The sequence below is a fragment of the Temnothorax longispinosus genome, chromosome 2, assembly GCF_030848805.1.
Source record: "Temnothorax longispinosus isolate EJ_2023e chromosome 2, Tlon_JGU_v1, whole genome shotgun sequence".
Lineage (NCBI taxonomy): Eukaryota > Metazoa > Arthropoda > Insecta > Hymenoptera > Formicidae > Temnothorax > Temnothorax longispinosus.
Genome location: NC_092359.1, coordinates 11,968,194 through 11,988,639, shown reverse-complemented (window position 1 = coordinate 11,988,639; position 20,446 = coordinate 11,968,194). Strand labels below are relative to the sequence as shown.

The window sequence follows — 20,446 nt, the reverse complement described above, 5'->3', positions numbered from 1 at the left end:
AGTAATAAAATATTAAGGAACATTTTTTAGAAATACTTTTTTAGAAATATGAATTCTATCGTCAGATTAAAAAAATTGTTTTTTTTTTAGTTTTAATTTATTCGAATTTATATATAAAGATACCGGCTTTCTTCTAAAAATTAAAACACTTAAGAAGCACCTAACAACGAACGATAGACTTAACTCTAATTTAAATTTTTTTGAACTATTTGTGATTTCTTTCATTTCTGCATTTTATTGGTTTTCTAATTTTTTATGTCCATTTATGACGTCGATGTGTAACGCTAATGACATCTGTTTCTTTTTAAGACAGTGTTGTTACATGTTATACGCATTATTCTACCGATTGTATGATGTACGAAATATATCTTTTTGATTTATATGACTTGCTTTGATGTCGGTGAAGTTATATCATTTTCCAGCAGATCAAAAATAAAAGGGAGTTCTTGTCGCATGCAGTCGAGTTTTATAGTTCCTGATACTTTTTAGTAATAGTTCTGATGATTTTACCCAAAAAACAGTCGATCGAAAAAATGATCTGCTAACTTCCCGTAGCAGATCATTTTCTAGCATATAAAGAATAAAAGAGAGTTCTTCTCGCATACAGTCGAGTTTTATAGTTCCTGATACTTTTTAGCGATAGTTCTGGTAATTTTGAAAAAAAAATCCATTGAAAAAAATCATCATCAAAACTTACGCAAATGACGATCACGGCAGATCTTCGAAGTCGAATGTCTTCTTAACTAGTGACCGGATCGTTTTTGATCATAGAAATTTCTTTCAGAATTCTTAGAGTTCTACTAAAAAACGGAACTTTTATCAGAACGTCTGGAACTTTAAAAAAATTTTTTTATACGGACTTAGTCGAATTTTACGCGTTGCATCCTCGAAGTTGAATATCTTCTTAACTGGCCATTAAGAAGTTAATATATTATGTCTTGCTCAACATTTAGAAATTAAGTTAAAAGTACCAATACCCGGACATGTACTTATATCTGGACACCTTCATTATTTATAAGTATAACGCAAATTAAAATCAAAGATAAAAATATATTTTTTTGTAGTTTGAAACTTAGTTATGGTATCCAAATGTTTATTTTTATAAATTTATATTTTATTAAAGGTATCCAGACATAGATACGTGTCCAGGCATTGGTACTTTTACCTAGTCTTAAGTGTTAAGGTATTAGTACTTTTATTCTTTTTTCTGTTATATGCAAAATAAAGATAAACTTTATATTCTACAAATTTAGATTTTGTATTGGACATAATGATTAAATGTCTAATTCAAAATGTAAATTTGTTCGAATTTTTATTAGAGAATTCGATAATTTGTATACGACAATTAAAATTAAATCCATATAATTAATTGCATCTTTAAGCTTATCGGTTAAATGAGTTTTGATAAATGATAGCATTTATCTTGTGTTTTTATTAAATCTAGAATTTATTGGTACCTACAGTACATGATGATGAATAGTTCACAAAAGAGTACTTTTTAATGAAAAGTAGATTACAGCGGATATACTGAAATAGTCCGAGCTTGTGAAAATATCGTTTTGTTAATACCACGTAAATGTAATTTTCAAAAAAGGCAAAAAAAGGCGCCAAGTACACATTTATAATATATACATTAATGGCTACGTTTACACCCTGAAATTAGGCCGCGGCCTGTACCTCAAATTCGACCTAAATTATTTAGCCCGCCTGCTGTAAACAGTTGATAGGCGACCGGACCTGGCTTCAGGTCAGGCCGCGTATTTTAGTGACCCGACCTGAAATAGACCGTTATCATTTGCGATGTAAACGCGCGATCAAGCGCGACGCGTCCTAAAAGCTTCATTTGCTTGTTCGGATTCGCTGCAATTCAGGGCGATCCCAAATACGATCCCATCAATGTTTAGGTTTCTTTCGGTGTAAACGAATGATGACTAGACCTACTTCGGGTCACAATATAGGTCAGGCCGCGATCAGGTCGCTGGGTGTAAACGTAGCCATTGATACGCGAGATTCACTTACGTGTACAAGCTAAACGTCTATTGGCTAGGTTTACACCCTGAATTTAGGCCGCGGCTTATACCTCAAATTCGACCTAAATTATTTAGGCCGCCTGCTGTAAACATTTGATAGGCGGCCGAAACTAGCTTCAGGTCAGACTTTAGGTTGAATTTTTGAGGTATAGGCCGCGGCCTAAATGTCCCGGTGTACCCGTGTCTATTGTTTTCTATTTTGTATACATTGAGTATAATTATGTATTTTTATTTTGATATTTAAAGGCGCACATTACGTCATCGGTTGAAGTTCGGCCGAAATAGTCGTTTATTATAAGTTTTAATACGATATCGTAACATGCGATTTGGCGTGAAAACGTGAGTTTTCGTTACCGCAGAGAGAGAGAGAGAGAGAGAGAGAGAAAAAGAGAAAAATCTCGAGATTCCCCGTGTACATGGATTTTTACGTAAATTTAACATTGTAATGACTTAACGCATTTTTATTTTTTGATATCCTCTTTCTATATTTGTAAAGAGAGTACAGAAGAATGGTGCACGGAAAGAACGGTTTTGCTGAAATATCAAAAAATTTAGCTAGATACAGATCTGAAAATAATTTTGTTGCATCATCAAGATAATTACGTAAAATAATCAAACTGATTACTAAAATATCCAAATTTTTACAGCATTATCATTCTACTTCAGCGACCTACTATAATTATTTTAATGGTGCAACAAAATTATTTTTAAACAGAAAACCCGTTCTTTCCGTATGTGTAGATTAAGGGCGTGCATTTTCATGATGCATGAATAAGAAACTCTGCAAGTCTCTGGCTTTCGTTTGCGCTTCACAAAACCGAATTTTGTACCCGTAGTATCTTAAAATTTAGCTAGATACAGATCTGAAAATAATTTTGTTGGTTGATCAAAATAATTATGTAGAACTTTAAACTGATTGCTAAAATTTTAAAATTTTTTACAGAATTATCATATTTCAGCGACTGCTTATAATTATTTTAATGGTGTAACAAAATTATTTCAAACAGAAAACCGTTCTTTCCGTATGTATAGATTAAGGGCGTGCATTTCCATGATGCGTGAATAAGAAACTCTGCAAGTCTCTGGCTTTCGTTTGCGCTTCACAAAACCGAATTTTGTACCCGTAGTATCTTAAAATTTAGCTAGATACAGATCTGAAAATAATTTTGTTGGTTGATCAAAATAATTATGTAGAACTTAAACTGATTGCTAAAATGTCAAATTTTTTTACAGAATCATATTTCAGCGACTTACTATAATTATTTTAATGGTGTAACAAAATTATTTTTAGATCTGTATATTTAGCTAAATTTTTAGATAGGTACTTCAGCAAAATCGTTCTTTCCGTGCACATATTTTTATCAGGGTCTAAATATCGTTAATATATATCATCAATGTAAACTGTACATAAAAGAAGCCAGTTGTTGCCATTTGTACACACATTAATCTAATAATTTCTTCATCTGAACGTTGTTGGAATATTATCGAATCATTAGAGAATCTTAATATCTCGTGTTCGACTGATCGAGATTCAGCGGAAAGGCAAATATGTATAATATGTGAGAAGCTTGAAGAAGTGCAGGATGTCTCTACTAAGATTACCAGGAAAAGGAACAGACAGTATCTGAATAGTTTTAATTCTTTAGGGGCCTGTATACATAATTATGGAAAAAAAGCCCCACTTTTATAAGGGACGTGTTTTAAGACTACCTTATAAATTATTTTACTCCAACGGGATCGATGTGTGGCCCCTAAAGGGTTAAAAAAAGAGAAAGTTACGACAAATGGATTAACAACGCGTAATGAGTTAATATTTATTTTAACTGGCTTAGTAGATTATGGCATTTAAAACAATCGTGTGAACGTTATTATTTGTTACCTTATATATTACTTTTTATAAATCGCGGCAGAAAGGACAAGAGGTTCATGGACACATAGTTGTCTCATATGTTGGCGCCGAACGACCGACGACACATATAGTTCGCCTAGTTTCGGCGGATTGCACTGATCCCGTTTTGTGGTAGGTCACTGGTAGGCGAGAACCAGTTGTCTGAGTTTCATTCTACAACTGCATGTGATTTGGACGTTCGTTCTGACCATTTCTGTGTTTGCCTTATACCTTACACCGACGGTATCGCAGAAGAAACGTCGATCAACGGAGATGTTTCTTCAAGATCCAAACAAATGCACCGATGCTCCTGGAACTGAATATGCAACTGGCATCGCCACTCTTCGCGCAGTCACCGATCGCTTTACAACGCAAATTAGGTGCGAGAGGATGAATTCAAGCTAATGGGTATTTCAACCCCCATTGCTGCGCGGAGTCAACGTGGAGCTGGTTAATCGAAACCTCTGGCAGCAATTCTACGAGAATAATACAGAAATGATAATTACCAAGAGCGGTCGGCGCATGTTTCCGTCCGTTTAAATAAACGTAAACGATTTAGAGAAACGTGAGAATTATTATGTTCTCATGAAGATAGCACCGGCTTCCGATCCACAAGTACTGTGGATACCAGAACGGGGGCGAGAACAGCAATATGGGTGACTGGAGTTTCGTGGGGCCGGCAGAGCCGCAACAGCCCTTTGGCTATAGGATTTATAAGCATCCCGAGAGTCCGGCAACGGGGAGCCACTGGATGGACAATCCGATCAGGTTCAAAAAATTGAAGCTCACGAACAACACATCAACGACCCCAATAATAACGTGGTATTAACATCGATGCACAAATACGTTCCTAAGATCTGGATAGTCTGTTGCTTCGATGCGAAGAACTACAACGAGCTCTTTACTCATTTAACCGCGTTGTTCGCTTTTAAGGAGACGGAATTTATCACGGTGAAGGCATACCAAAACGAGAACATCACGAAGTTGAAGATCAATAACAATCCATTCGCGAATAATTTTTGCGAAATGGGTCAGTCACGGTTCAAGCGAAAGCATCATTCGATCGATCATCAGGCTCAATCGGATTCCAGTCCCGACGAAAGGGTCTCATTGATCTATGACTCCGAATCGAATCAGCCGAACGACCCTCCCTTAAGGGTTCCAAGCCCATTAAAGCATGCGATTATCTTACTTTAGCCAGGGAGTCGAAGTTGGCTGGCCTTGCAACGTGGGAGAAGCGGACGCGAATCCCGCCACCGTTGCGAGTCGATTCCCGGCGCCGGGCGTGCTTGAAACGCAGTGTCCGTGCACTGCGTTTGACACAGATGGATATCCATTCACGAAATAACTTATTACTATTTATTTCTATTTTAACTTGACACGGCTACCGGGGGCAAGTCTCGTCGAGGCCGTGGACATGTTCGGACGTGTTTTGTCCTGAATAATTTTTGAAGATTGCTGATGCAATTAGCGCCGAGTTTGGATTGAATCTTTCGAGTTTGTATTTATCATATTCGACTTGTTCTTGGCCGTTATGTGATCTTGAGGAGAATTAGGTGCCATAAAATTTACAAAGAAGAAGAAGGAAGAAGAAGGCTATTGAGGGCCACGGCTACTCGTGGCATGAGTCTTGTGCGTCAAGAGGCGTAATCGTTTCTATACCCGATAACTAGCGCTTACTCTCGAGGAGCCAGCTACGGAGTCACTGGGTGTCTCCGCACTAACCGAGTCATCAATCTCGCATCGTGCGTGCAGTGCCCGGACCATCCGAGAATCCGGGCGTGAAGATTCATTTTTAACTTCTTCATATTTACTGCGTGTTGTGGAGCAAACGGATTGACAGCCGAGAGCTTCCCAGATAACCGTGCCTTTCCTTGGTTCCGCAACTCACCAGCGGTACTTGGGCCCGTATCACTACAGGCTCTTAGCGCAGTCAGATCGCCATTGACGCCACTTGGTTACTGCAGAACGCGCTGACCAGCAGATCTTGCGACCGAGCCGTACTGAATCGGAACAGCCCCATTGCGGTTCAGCGAGACCATTGAGAGGTGTTGCAGCGCATGACTTGACTGGGAGAGGCTATATATTTGCATCACCAGACCAGAAACTGACTCTGACTCCAGGCCCAAAGAGGCTCGTGCAGAGAATCAATGGCTTAAGACAGCCTGACTCCTTCGATACAAAACGACAGTGCTCGCACCACCGTAGTTTTCAGGCCACTTGAATCTTTGAGTTCTAACACGGATTCGCCACTTTTTTTGCGTTCCTTTCTGCTACGATTTACAAAAGGTAGTAGTCTTGCCGCTGTTTGCAACGCGGACGGGAGCGAGGCCGCCGTGGCCAGCGTGATAACCGGTAGTAGGTCCGAGAGAACGAGTACGTGTATATGCGATCGCGTACTTAACGCGGATTCTACGAGCGACCGGTCGGTCGGCCGCGGGTTTGGTACACGGCCAACAGTTTCGCCGGCGTGAACTTGCTTCTAGTATTAGGGCCACGCGAAGTAAGACCATCTCTGCTACTCAATATGTCGTTAACCCTTTAGGGGCCTGTGTACATAATTAAGGGAAAAAAAACCTTTCATTAGGAACGTCTTTTAAGACTTTCTTATAAATTGTAACATTTTACTCCAACGGGATCGATGTGTGGCTTCTAATGGGTTAATTTAACTAAAACAATGTTAATTTAATTATTAATTTGACTAGTCAATGGAGTTAAAATAACATTATTTGTGTTAAAATAATAAATTTTGACACATTTTAATTAAAAAGAACAAAATGTTATTTAACTCAAGGTATTGGTTTAAATTTTATCTTTTGATATTTAATAGCGTAGAGACAATTATAGTAACTATACCATTTTTTATTTATATAGAGTATATAGACTAATGATTGTATGTATAGAATACTTTGTAATTAATTGTAATTGCAAGCCGTTTTATCAGACACTGTAAATCTAAGTGTGTTATTTCTACACGCATACATGTTTAAAAATAACACATTTGACTGAAGCTCGTTTTACATGTTTTGTTGCGTGTTAAACCAACACGTTTAATCGTATTAATATGTTTAACCGTGTTAAATGGCATAATTCAAAACGACAGAAATGTGTAAGAAGAGCTTTAGTTAAAATAACACACTTGGATTTGCAGTGAATTAGCCGTATAGAAAAAAATTTCTTATTTCATAAAATTATACATTTCTTTTTTAAATGAAAGAAAGTTACGCACGTTGCACGTAACTTTCTTCAATTTTTTAATACGCTATGAATGTCTGTACTCGATGCATTAAATTATACGTTTTACTCGTTGATATTGTTTACGATAATCTTATCGTTGGATCTTTAATCGATTATACGCGTATATATCGATGCTGCGAGATTTATATCAATATTACTCGTATAACGAACTCCCTCCGTGAATATATCTCCGATTTAAGGTCGATTTAGACATAACCGAAAGATTTAGACTCGTTTCACACGTAGGTATCCGGCACCGGACTACCGATGCCGGGTATCCGATCGATTTTCTTTATTTTCACAAATCGGTTATCGGACAAACGTGTAAATGCTCCCATATTAATCCAAACACTTCGCGATTGGATACCCGGCGTCAGTAGTCCAGTGTTGGATACGTGTGAAACGGGGCTTAGTCGAATTTTATCCATTGCATCTTCGAATATCTTTTTAACTAGTGGCCGGATCGCCACTAGTTAGTGGTAGAGTTGCAGGCGTTTTGATGGGAGTTTTAAGAAGATATTCAACTTCGAAGGTCTGCCGTGAATATTATTTGCGTTTTGATGATGATTTTTTAAAACAATTTTAAGGTTTTGCAGTTTTTTTACTTATCAGGAACTCTAGAACTTTTCGAAAGGAATCAAATGAGCTACTTAGAACTATTCTGCTAAAACAATTTTTGATTTAAAAGGTATCTCTTTGTAACCACGGACAATGCACCCTTTTGTTAAACTCTACATGTAGACGAGTCAGAGAGAGAGAGAGAGAGAGAGAGAGAGAGAGAGAGAGAGAGAGGAGAGGAGAGGGAGAGGGAGAGAGGGAGGGAGAGGGAGAGGGAGGGAGAGGGAGAGGGAGAGGGAGAGGGAGAGGGAGAGGGAGAGGGAGAGGGAGAGGGAGAGGGAGAGGGAGGGAGAGGAGAGAGGGAGAGGGAGAGGGAGAGGGAGAGGGAGAGGGAGAGGGAGAGGGAGAGGGAGAGGGAGAGGGAGAGGGAGAGGGAGAGGGAGAGGAGAGGAGGGAGAGGGAGAGGAGTAGAGTATAGGTGTGATAGGGGGGGCGGGTAGGAGTTGAAAAATTACGTGCTTGTTACGGCGCGCGATATCCGTGGTTCTCCGCAGGCCTGGCTTGGTTACAAAAGTGTCACGGGGCAGACTAATGATGATGATGATGCCCATACGGCAAGCAGACTCACTCGACGGTCGCTCAACGTCCACACCGCAGTGTCACAAGCAACGGCCGGTTTGCTGACTGCACAGATGCGGATAGATTTTTCGGATATCCATAGACATGGGGCAATAACGTGCGACTGCAATTTCGAATAAAACACATTTGTACTAGATGCAATCTTTGCTACTGTAGGGAAACCTAATGTGGGTGTTTTTCGTACGGCAATTGCGCGATATTGTTACGCAGGCAATTGTATCGCTTGCAATTTTAATTTAGACGAGAGGCAAAAGTGTCGCAAACAAATGTATGTAAATTTTCTGACGTCTATAATTAAATATACGTACCGTCCGAGTTTATCCGCAACACACACACAAGTATCGCTCATCGAAAAATTTCGCCGCCCATCAATTATTAGGACGTATTGCAAGCTTTCTTGTTAGCGCCGCACTCTTACTGTATTCTCCAATCATTTCCGACGTACATTTGTAATTATACAATGGCTTGTCAAAGGTGTAGATTTTGATTCGCACCTCTATCGCCTCTTTTGTGGACGGTAAAATTGATTCCGGCCAAAAAGCTTCCATCGAGTATATGCACACGATTCTACGGAGGCCGGAAGGCACTTTGACCGCACCGTACTTTGCGTCCTGCGTGTAGGCAGTCTCGCACTCCATGGTGTGCAGCAGTGTCTCGGGAACCCATTGGCGAAACGCGATATCGTCCAAAATCACGCCGTCGGTTTGTCCCTCCTTGAACCTGAGCCAATCTTGCTTCCCTCTGACAATTATCGGATGTTTGAAATGCGCTAGGGCAAATTGCGTCTTTCCAATTCGAGTCTGCAAACAAATTATATAAAATTTCGTACATTATCATATATATATATTTGCGTAACAATCACAATCCTTAATGAGACAATTACCGGGCCGACGAATATCGCAGTTTTATTTACAGGCAGGCTGATCAAGGGCACATTGAAATCTCGGAGTTCGTACAGCGCCGCGTCACCTTGAGAAAAGTGATTTGTAAAATACGCCGCCAACTTTTTCTGATTCATAATATAGTATGCCAAGTCCTTTTCCTCAATCATCTTCGTCGCCTCCTCGTACGATTTACATTGTCGAGAGGCGTGCAACATTGCGTTGGTTTCCTCGTGTTTTTTTCATTCGAAATTCGGCACGTCACCCTTGAGGTACGCATTGCCGTCTCTCTTGCTCGAGTCTGAACAATATTTGATCATTGCCTTTGAATCGGTCGTAATCTGAATATTGGCTCCGTCGGGTAAAGACTTTTGCAAGGCCGACAAATAGCGTTGATTCTTGTAGCCAAAGATCAATTGTATGTGCCTCATTCCACCGGCACCAGTCTCCTCCTGACCGACCAACCACGCGGCCTCTCGCTGGTACGCAGCCAATTCTCCGAACGCTCCTCCGTCGCACCGGTGAGATAAACGTTAAATACGAGCTCAAAACACCCACGGACGAGTATATTTTCCACTGCTTGTCGTACGACCGACGGGGCGTGGGGCGAGAGGCACTGATCCGCCGTACGGGGGAGGGACCGCCCGTGTGAGATGGTACTCGTTTCAATTCCGTCATCCCACCGACGGCGGCGGTATCGCGATGGGCTGGGCCCTGGGCGGGCGCGCGGTACTCTACGCACCCACCGCGCCAATGCATTATGGAATTTCCATCCTTTAGCTATATTGTAATAAATGGAAATTACAAGTCAATAAAAAAAGAGAAATAATAGTTTTATAATATTACATGTTTAACCCTCCGTAGTCACACCTATTTTTTCAAACAAGGAAGTCACTCTGGGTCATTTTGACGCGAGACGAACTTTGACCGTTCGCCATTTGATCATTTATCCACCGATCGTGTTGAAAAAATTCTCGAATGCACTTGCGATATTGCTAAATTGATTGTTATAAAAAAAGAAGGGCCTCAGGAATTTTTAACATATAAAAAAAATTCGCGAAAAATTTGTTAAAAAAAAAATAAAAAAAAAATTTTTTTTAACTGCAGCTAGAGGGCGTCATGCCCGCCAATTTTCAAGTTACACGCAAGATATTTACGAGCAAAGTTGAGGCTCGGGTCAAATTGACCTGGTGTGACTACGGAGAGTTAATATATAATTAACCCTAGACAGACTCACTTATTTTTCTCATACGTGAATGACTCACTGGGGTAATACGTTACCCCAAACTTGTACCGCGTGTATAATATTTCCAGAATGTTCTTAGAAAACTTTATAATAGATAATTTTGTTTGTTGTTTAATAGGGAAGACGATAGTAGTCATCAATTTGCGGTAGTAAAAAAAAACAGTAAAAAAATTTCGAAAAACAAAACAAAGAACCAAAATTTTGGCTGAAATGATGCGAATTTGAATTTCGCGTGGGGTAACGTATTACCCCAGTGAGTCTGTCTAGGGTTAATATAAGTATACCTACTAATAGGCTGCATTCCACTTATCGCTCTTCCACGAGCGTTGCGAGCGATAAGTGGAACGGACCCATGTTTTTATATTTACTATTATCAAACAGAAGTGAACAGAAATGATTGTGGTTAGAAATTAGAAATTGTTTATTTATTGTTTGTTTTAGATAATGTGAACGTCAATGTCGTCGTATCTGGATTATCCATAACAATAATAGCCGTCATTATTTTAATTTTACTTATTCATTTTGCCCTTTACTTATACATCAGGTAATTTAATATAAACATAAAAATAATATATAAACATAAAATATATTATAAATATATATTAAAAATATATTATAAAAAAAAGAAAAAATGGTAATTATGCAGTATAGGGGACCACTCTCCGATGACCTTGACCTTGACATATGTTGTCAAGGTCACCCTTCTGAGTGACCTTCAGAAGGTTTTAGCCCTCGGTCATTGTTCGTTAAAAAGTTATTAACAAAAAAAGTTTGGAAAATATAGCAGCTATTTTGAGTATTGGAAGGCATAAACGACTAATATTACGTTTTTCTTTAAAGCAGAGAATACTTTATTTCGCGAGAAAGTCGCTGCTTTACCAAAACACAACATTTAAAGTAGTAAATTGTTGATAAATTGAAGTCTTTTTGTTAAAGCAGAGAATACTTACATGGGTTAGATGACGCGCTTTAAACAGTTGAATACTTTTAAAGCGCGTCATCTAACCCATGTGGCATCTCGCATATTAACTTTCCACGCATGAAAAGTTCACGCATATACTTTCCACGCGAACCGAGGTTCACGCACACCCCCCTGCTTTCGGGGGAGGTGCGGTAGCCCCGAAATAGTTCACGCATACACTTTTCACGCGAACCGAGGTTCACGCACACCCTCGTGAACTTCGGTTCGCGTGAAAAGTGTATGCGTGAACTATTTCGGGGCTACCGCACCTCCCCCGAAAGCAGGGGGGGGGGTGTGCGTGAACCTCGGTTCGCGTGGAAAGTGTATGCGTGAACTATTTCGGGACTACCGCACCTCCCACGAAAGCAGGGGGGGGGGGGGTGCGTGAACCTCGGTTCGCGTGAAAAGTGTATGGGTGAACTTTTTCGGGACTACCGCACCTCCCCCGAAAGCAGGGGGAGGTGTGCGTAAACCTCGGTTCGCGTGAAAAGTGTATGCGTGAACTATTTCGACACATATATTAGTCATTTATGCCTTCCAATACTCAAAATAGCTGCTGTATTTTTCAAACTTTTTTTGTTTATAACTTTTTAACGAACAATGACCGAGGGCTAAAACCTTCTGAAGGTCACTCAGAAGGGTAACCTTGACAACATATGTCAAGGTCAAGGTCATCGGAGGGTGGTCCCCTATACTGCATAATTACCGAAAAAATTACAGAGTAACATATAATGCATGAATATTCAATATGCATATATATATGCGAATATTCGTGATTAAGCTAACCTGATATATCCTTGGTATTTACTGTTTTACTCTCATCTGTAACAGAACGTTTTTGTCCTCTAGAGCTTTGCTGAGAACAACTAGATCTATCACCTAATGCAAAGTATATATTTTTTTGCTGATATTTGAGGTATAGAATTACCAGAATTCCGTGAGTTGCTAAGTACTAAATTATTTTCATTTGCAAGGTCTAGTTCTATAAGGGAAATGTTTACATCTTCAAGGAATGCTCTCTTTTCGAGCGGTGTAGAAGCATCAGGAACCCTTCCACTATGAGAGACATTTTCCAAACTTCGATCCACTACATTATTATGTTCTCTAGGAGCACAAAGTAATGCTTCTGCAACAAAATTTGACTTATTACTATTTGAAAGCCCTCTGAATCTCTAGTAACAGATTCTATCGGATTACATCTATTTCTTCTTTGTCACTGTCTGGAATATTTTGAGTACTATTTTCAGAGTGAGATTTATTTATTCTCTCTTCTTTAGGGCTATTTTCTTTACCTGGACTTGTTTGAGCAATAAGTCTTCTTTTACGTGTTGGGGAATTTACGATATCTCTAAGTGTTGATCTATAAGGCTCTTGTATGTTCATTATCTTACGCAAAGGCTTTGCGGACAGTTCTTTTTCTTTTAAGCTCTCAAGGAACTCCACTTCTCCAGTATAAACAGTCATCAACGCATAATAGGATGCCCACCAACCACAATCATTTCTGTTCACTTCTGTTTGATGGCCAGTTAAGTCGCTGATGTCTACAGCTTCCCTGGCGAAAATAAAACAAACGTCAGTAAAGCGTAAATTGGAGACTAAATCGAGTGTAAGAGAAATGTAACGGAAGTGTAAGCGAAGCCTGTTAAAGCGAAAATTGAGACATCGGAGCGTAAAGAAAGCGACATCTAAACGTTAAAAAAGCGTTAATCGAGCGTTGTGGAACTCTTCGGCAAGCACAAACAGAACATTGTCGAATGTAAACGGAGCGTCATCGAGGTCACCGACGAACGTGAACGGAGCGTTGTCGAGGCCGCCGGCGAACGTGAACGGAGCGTCGTCGAGCTCTCCGGCGAACGTGAACGACGAGTAATGGAGACGTTATCAAAACGTGAGAAATTTTAAAATTTAAATGGATCCAGACTGTATATTGACTAAAATGAAATTTTTGTGATTAAAAATAAGTGCCATACCTCGCTTACGATGGTTCATTTTGTAATACATTGAGTGACGGTGACACATATTTCAGTTATATCCATGATAAAGTGTATCTTACCTTTTTGCAATTTTTTTTGTATTTTTACCGTGGCGAGGCCTAGCACGCAAAATACTGAAAAATTTGTGATTGAATATAAGTGCTAGACCTCACTTCCGATGACTCATTTTGTATTACGGTATTTTGCAATTCTAATAACTATAAGGTTTTTTTCTTAAATTTTAATCTTTCTATAAACTTTTGATTTTCCTGCTATCACAATGGCCATATAATCGCTTTCTTTAAGGGATCATGCCTTATAGTTGGAAGGTGAAAAAAGTGATTTTCGGGGATTTTTATAAGAAAGTTCAGTTTATTTTTTTTACAACAAAAAGCTGATATCAAAAGTACATATATTAAACAACATTCAAGTGATACCAAATAGAATTAGCTTCATAACTTGTATCACTAGCGCACAGTCGACCTTCTGAACCATGAATTAGAATGGTTATTAACCCTTTAAGTCCGAGACCCAGATCCCGGTGAGTCAAAATTGTGCCTTCTTGATATGTTACTAAAAGAGTGCTCAATTTTAACAATCAAAAGATTTTATTTCGAAAAATTCACCGAAAGTAAAATTTTCTGAATGTGCCAAATATGGCACATTCGGACCTATGGGTATAAGAAACGGAAGTTTTCTCGGTATACTACAAAATTGAAAGATATTTATTTATTACACACATAATGTTGAGTTACATAAATATTCGTCAAATCCGTAGCTTACTTGTTATAAAACGCATAAAAACAATTATTGTTGGCGTTTTCACACAATGCGACATTACATTTACAGCAAACTATTCTAGATTTGCCGCTGTTGCAGTGCTTACATTGCAATCGTTCATCATTGAAAGTAGGTCAGTGGCCTACGCCATCGTAACGAATTAAATCGTTAGGTCTCTGAGATTGAGATGCTTTGATTTTTTTATTTATAAAAGCTTTCGATGGACGTCCGCGTTTTTGTTTACCGTACTGCATAGACTCTCTGCTACTTCCAACCGAAACTGTTTGAGTTGCAGTTGCCTATCCATCGTTTCTTTCTTGTGTAGTAGTCTTGTCTCCATTTTTGTCTCTAATACGAAAAAAACGACAAAATAATTTTATCGTGTATTTCCAAATTTATATACATTGAGGCCGAATGTGCCATATTTGGCACATTCAACTTTGCGTCCATGCCCCTTCCTCTATATTGCATAAATCGAAGTACTATCATGCACACTGCATGCGGTCAACCTTTCTTTTACAAGAATGTATCGCAAGAATATTGAAAAAATATTTTTACTTACCGCTTTTTCAACAAATATACTGTGAACTTTCGGCTGTTGTGGTTTTTGCCGGAGACGCTCTCGTCATATTAGATTTTCTGGCGGTTTCAAGCGATACGGAGAGGAATTTTTTAATACTTACAGCTTTATCTAGGATCGATAAATGGAACTGGCACGATAATTGAGCTATATTACAGATTGACGAGTTTTGGGAGCGGTCCAAAGTGAACGTGCCAAATATGGCACGTACGGACTTAAAGGGTTAAAATACAATCGGAGTTCTAATATAAATATAAATATAAATTAAAATTAAAATTAAAATATAAAATATAAATATAAATTAAAATTAAATATAAATAAATAAAAATATATATGGGACAATCCACGTCACTTTTACCCCCCATCTGTCCAAAATTGGTATGGACGGATTTTAATGACTAAGGTCGGAAAATGTTCGTCTTGAAAAGAGCTTTCAAAAGGCGTGTGGCATATATGCGCAATTTTCTTTCAAATATATTAATATACAAGAAATTACAAATATGAACGTCCGTTGTTTTTCAATATTACAAAGTTGATCTTTAAATCTGAAAGAAAATATCAGATTTAGTCTATCAGATTTAGTCTAAACTTGTCGACTCATAATCATACGCAACTTGTCGACAGACGAATGTTAGTAGGGTTAACAAATCATATTTTGTGCCATTTTTATTCAAATCTTGGCATAAAGATTGCACGAACCAAGAGCCTTCCGTTTTATGTTTCCAAGAAATATAATCTATAAAGTCAGCAACAGTGAAAAGTTAGGAAGTCCTAGATAAACAATATAATGTCAAATTGCGCCAATTGCAAAGAGAATATATATATATAATACATGTCACTTGGGTTGAGTTAGGTAACATAATTTTGTGATATAATAATTTTGTTAAGGTAGATAGCGCAATACCTGGAAGGCTTGAATAACAAATTACAAAGTCCGCATAAATCGGGATCCGCTATGTTTCAGGTTCAACTGAGCATGAATCTGGTTCTGTGCACCCCAGGTTGAAACCAGGCTCAGATTTATAGCCTTGACAGGCTTGAATAAAAATTATTTTGGGTTAGTCAAGGTTGGGCATTTGTCCGCCGTAAAATAATTTCAGAGAGTATCTGTTGGATATTCCGTGTCAGAAGCCGCGAGCCGTCCCAGGTTGCCGTGAGTCAATATTACTACGACCAAGCAATCGTGGTGTGAGTGATCAGTTTTGGCAGCTGAAAGTAATAATCTGCTTGTTATCTGTTTGTTACATATATTTGTTTGTTACACATATTTCAGTTATATCTTACCTATACTCAATATTTCTTTTATTTTTTCATAAGTCGAATCACGAAATACTTTGACTTGGAAACCAAGATTTGTAAGAGTTTTGGCTAGTCTCTCATCATCAGCAGCCGTACCCAGGCTTCTAAGCCCGTCTAAGCCTTCTGAAGATGTCGTACTTCCGGACTCTTTGCTCATGATCTTTGTTGTCGTCTTCGAGTCTGGGGGGTAGGTTGTTCTACTCTAGCCGATGGTTGGTCGTTTTTTTCAGGCTAATTCTGTTGACTTTCTTACTTCAGCATCATGCTCTTTTAGAGGGAGTTTTCTCTAGGTCTTCCGAGAGGCAAGATTAGAGACACGTTCTCAAATTTGGAAGGATGAATATAGCCATTTGGAAGCGAGGCATTCAATTCTGAGTTCCACCGGGTGAAGTCACCAGGAAGCCTAATCATGATTGTGTTGACTGAGGGATCTCTTCTGTCCGACGGACCTGGTGTGTGGGGTGTGATGTTTTGATTTGCATTCTAGATGATTTCATAATCACGATTAGTTTTTATCTTCTGTATGTGAACCAGCACTTGTTGACCTGATTCATCAGTTGAAAGAAATGTTCTAAGAAGTACCTCTGTTGTGTGTTCGGAGGACGTGTTGGGTTGTATGTTTTCTTCTGGTTCGGAGGTTGGGGGCTTCTTGAGGAGTTCTGGGTCTCTCTGTCCTTCTCGCTCCATGTTGGGCATTTTGCAGTGGGCACAGGGATTATCCGTTCAATAACAATTAAGCAATCTTCTTCTCGGTCTCTGCGACTCTGCAATAACAATTATATAATTAATTATATAATTATACGATACCTTAATAAAATATTTATACTTACATTATTGCACTTTCCTTTGCACTTGAAAGTTTTTATGCATTTAACGTTGTCTCGAAGGCATGCATTTTTTGTTCTCGTGACAGTTGGGTTTTTTACACCTGCATTGTAGATAAGGCACGTTGGTGGGCATTTTGCAGCGGGCACAGGGATTATCCGTTCAATAACAATTAAGCAATCTTCTTCTGGGCCTCTGCGACTCTGCAATAACAATTATATAATTTTTTTATTGTATAATATTGTTATTGCAGAGTCGCAGAGACCGAGAAGAAGATGCTTAATTGTTATTGAACGGATAATTCCGCGTGTGTGTGTGTGTGCGATTTATAACAAAAATAATTTTAATAAATATAAATTAAAATTAAAATTAAAATATAAAATATAAATATAAATTAAAATTTAATATAAATATATATATATATATATACAGACATTTGGCAGTTTCCAGGATTGTCCTGGAAAAAATTCATGTCCTACGGCACGTTTCGGGACAGTTTTTTGAATCTGATTACATATATATGTGTTATATTCCAGGACTGTACATTTCAAAAAACGTAAACAGTCCCGGAACATACCTCTAGACCTACATATATATATACGTTAACCAAAATTTATGACGACAACGACGATGTCCGCCCGGTCTCGCCAGCCGGGCCGGAGCACGTCGTCGCTTTTCTTTATTAATGATCTCTAAAGTTGTCTATAAATACCTTCCTAAATCGCGATAATTCTTTCCGAAACCCAGATGGAGGCTCGACTGAATAACTTCTAAAAATGTTGGGCGCTAGGTGCGATTCCTCACACCACGATATACGAGATCGCAATTTTCTCAGGCGTGAGTTTCTTCGATTAATCGCGGTTGGAAGAGGAGAGGGAGCGTAGCGCAATTAACACACTCGAATAACAGTAACAAAGAATAATATATTTAAATAAGGCGCATAACATGTGGAGGGAGATAGTCGTTTTCCACGGCGAGCAAGTAGAATCCGAGTTAGCGTCCTGTGTCACCCCACGAGCGCGATACTCATTCCGTCGCCGGATTGCTCAGCAATTCCTATCCTTTTCGCACATTAATGATTCTCAACACAAATCGCGACGAATTCTGCCCTGCCGATCAAACGCGGAATAACCAAGGGCCTCTTACTTACGGCGCAGTGCAGGAAGTTACTCTCTTACAACTAATGCAATTTACTTACAATTAACCGCGACAAGACCGTGAATCCTTATTCACAACGAGGCGCACGAACGGCCTCACAAGTTAACACGGCACGACCGCGAGCCGTTAACCCCGGTGAAACGCACGAACATACACTTACAATTAACGCGAACTTAACCAGAGACGATAATCTCCACTTACGATTACGCGGACTGAACCAGAAACGGTAATCCTGAGGCTCTCGCACGCGCGAGACCGACCTCCCGAATTGACCGCGGATCGCCCGATTACGCGAGTCCCGACTGACCGCGAATCTCCCGATTGCGCGAGTCCCGAATGACCAGCGAATCTCTCGATTATGCGAGTCCCGAAAAGACGCAAAACTCGGAGGCGTCCGGCGCCACGGCGCGATCACGTGGTGCTCACGAAGAGCGCATTTCGCCGCACCCCATCATCAACGCGGACCGTTTCCCCACGCGATTCGCTACAATACGGCACGGTTAAACACGACGATTACGAACGAAATTACACGCAACGAGATTACACGCACGCTAACTGTCGGCGGCCGTACGTTCGGATGGTTGTTATATATATAATATTTAAAAGTAATAATCTGTGTCAATTAACAAAGTAAATCGTGATTTCGAAGGAGCGTAGTTTTTTTTATAGAAATGATACTTTATTACCCCAAGGGGTCTCAAGGTTTTGTAGGGACGTACCCAACCCTTTACATGTTTTGCTTCTGTTCTAAACCTGGCTTTTGGGCGACCTCACAACACTACTATCACCCTCCCTACCCCTCGAAGGAGCGCAGTTATTCCACCAATTACACGCAATTAATTATTCTTTTGCTTTGTACACGTAAATTGTAATATTCGCGTTAGCGTAGATGTTGTATACGGTACTTGTTTATTGCGATAAATTTTGTTTTCTTGAATTGTTATCTCATAACAAAAGGCAACCCGTTGGGCTACTTTTGTTAATATGGTCAGTATATCCAATTTTGTTCCATTCTTGTTTGATTCCACACATAATGACTCTATGAACCAAGTCCCGTTGTTTTTATTTCTGTGCGAAACATAACCTGTAAAGTCAACAAGTTGTCATTTTAAACACAAAGAATTTAAGAGGTAATAGTACAAAATAAAAATATTTAATTAAAATAAAATTAAATTAAAACAACAGTAATTTATTGTAATAAAATGACTGAAATCAAATGTATATAGGGATGACAATACCTGGAACGCTTGAGAATACAACTAAAAAATCTGCATGTATTGGAATCCGAAATTTTTTTGCAGAAATTGTATTCATCTCCATATCTATTTCTACGTCTACGTCAAAACCAGGGTCTTTTTCATTTCCTCCGCATGCTGCTATAATGAATAATTTAGGTTTCCCTGCTAGCGTTGGGCAGTTATCAGCGGTAAAATGGTACCATATGGTATTGGCTTCATAAGTTTTGTCAAAAGCGTACAGTTCACCGTATGATCCATGCGTTAAAGTGGCTATCAAATTGCAGTAGTTTTCCGAATGATCGGTTTTGGTAGCTGTAAAAGTAATAATCTCCTTGTTATTTCAGTTACATATATTACAGTTATATTTATGATAAGGTACATTACCTTTTTGTAATTGTTTTATTTCTGCGTGGGTAAAATTGTCGAATGCCCTCACTTGAAATCTTAGCTGTTTCAGTTTTTTTTAATTCCTCGCAATCTTTATCAGTACCAAGGCGAGGTTTCAACCTCAAATGTTTGTCGTAAACTCTATGATTACAAATGGGTGCCATGCCTTTCTTAGGATGGTTCATTTTATAATAGCGGTACGGTGAGTGGTGACTGGAGTTGACTGGTGATGACTGGTGGTCTGTGCTTCTATAAAAAGAATTTTGTCTTATTCTTGTTGTGTAAATTGGTTATAAATAAACACAAAACAGTATTATTTTTCCACTATTGGTTTAGTTAAATTAGCATTGTTTTAAGGTAAAATTGGCGATATATTTAGTAGGAATAGTGGCGACTTATTGGACTGTGCAGACTTAATTGGTCTGTGCACTCGTTTATTAGGTTGAAACCAGGCTTAAGGTAGATAGCGCAATACCTGGAAAGCTTGAATAACAAATTACAAAATCCGCATAAATCGGGATCCGCTGTGTTTCAGGTTCAACTGAGCATGAATCTGGTTCTGTGCACAAATTGAAACCAGGGTCATTTTTACCGCTTTGACAAGCTTGGATAAAAATTATTTTTGGTTTTTTTGCCAAGATCGGGCATTTATCCGCCGTAAAGTATTTCGAGAGAATATTTGTAGAGTATTCCTTGTCAAAAGTCTTGAGCTTTCCAAGGTTGCCATGGGCCATAACATGGGCCATGGATCACCATGCAGTCGTGC

At 39.0% G+C, this 20,446-nt stretch overlaps 3 long non-coding RNA genes and 1 pseudogene across 4 annotated transcripts in view; 2 read left to right on the top strand and 2 right to left on the bottom strand.

The window, feature by feature from the left end:
* The window catches only part of LOC139808430 (uncharacterized), a 74,405-nt gene that overhangs the window by 38,876 nt on the left and 15,083 nt on the right, over positions 1–20,446 (top strand). The gene's annotated exons all lie outside the window — the stretch shown is intronic.
* Positions 4,330–5,115, top strand: LOC139809042 (T-box protein 2-like; annotated as a pseudogene).
* Positions 15,290–17,104, bottom strand: LOC139808974 (uncharacterized). The gene is made up of 4 exons (XR_011730992.1): positions 16,903–17,104; positions 16,655–16,836; positions 16,058–16,555; positions 15,290–15,982 (listed from the first exon to the last, which is right to left on the bottom strand). It is a non-coding gene; the product is annotated as an uncharacterized lncRNA (long non-coding RNA).
* Positions 17,626–20,397, bottom strand: LOC139808646 (uncharacterized). The gene is made up of 3 exons (XR_011730915.1): positions 19,678–20,397; positions 19,294–19,605; positions 17,626–19,139 (listed from the first exon to the last, which is right to left on the bottom strand). It is a non-coding gene; the product is annotated as an uncharacterized lncRNA (long non-coding RNA).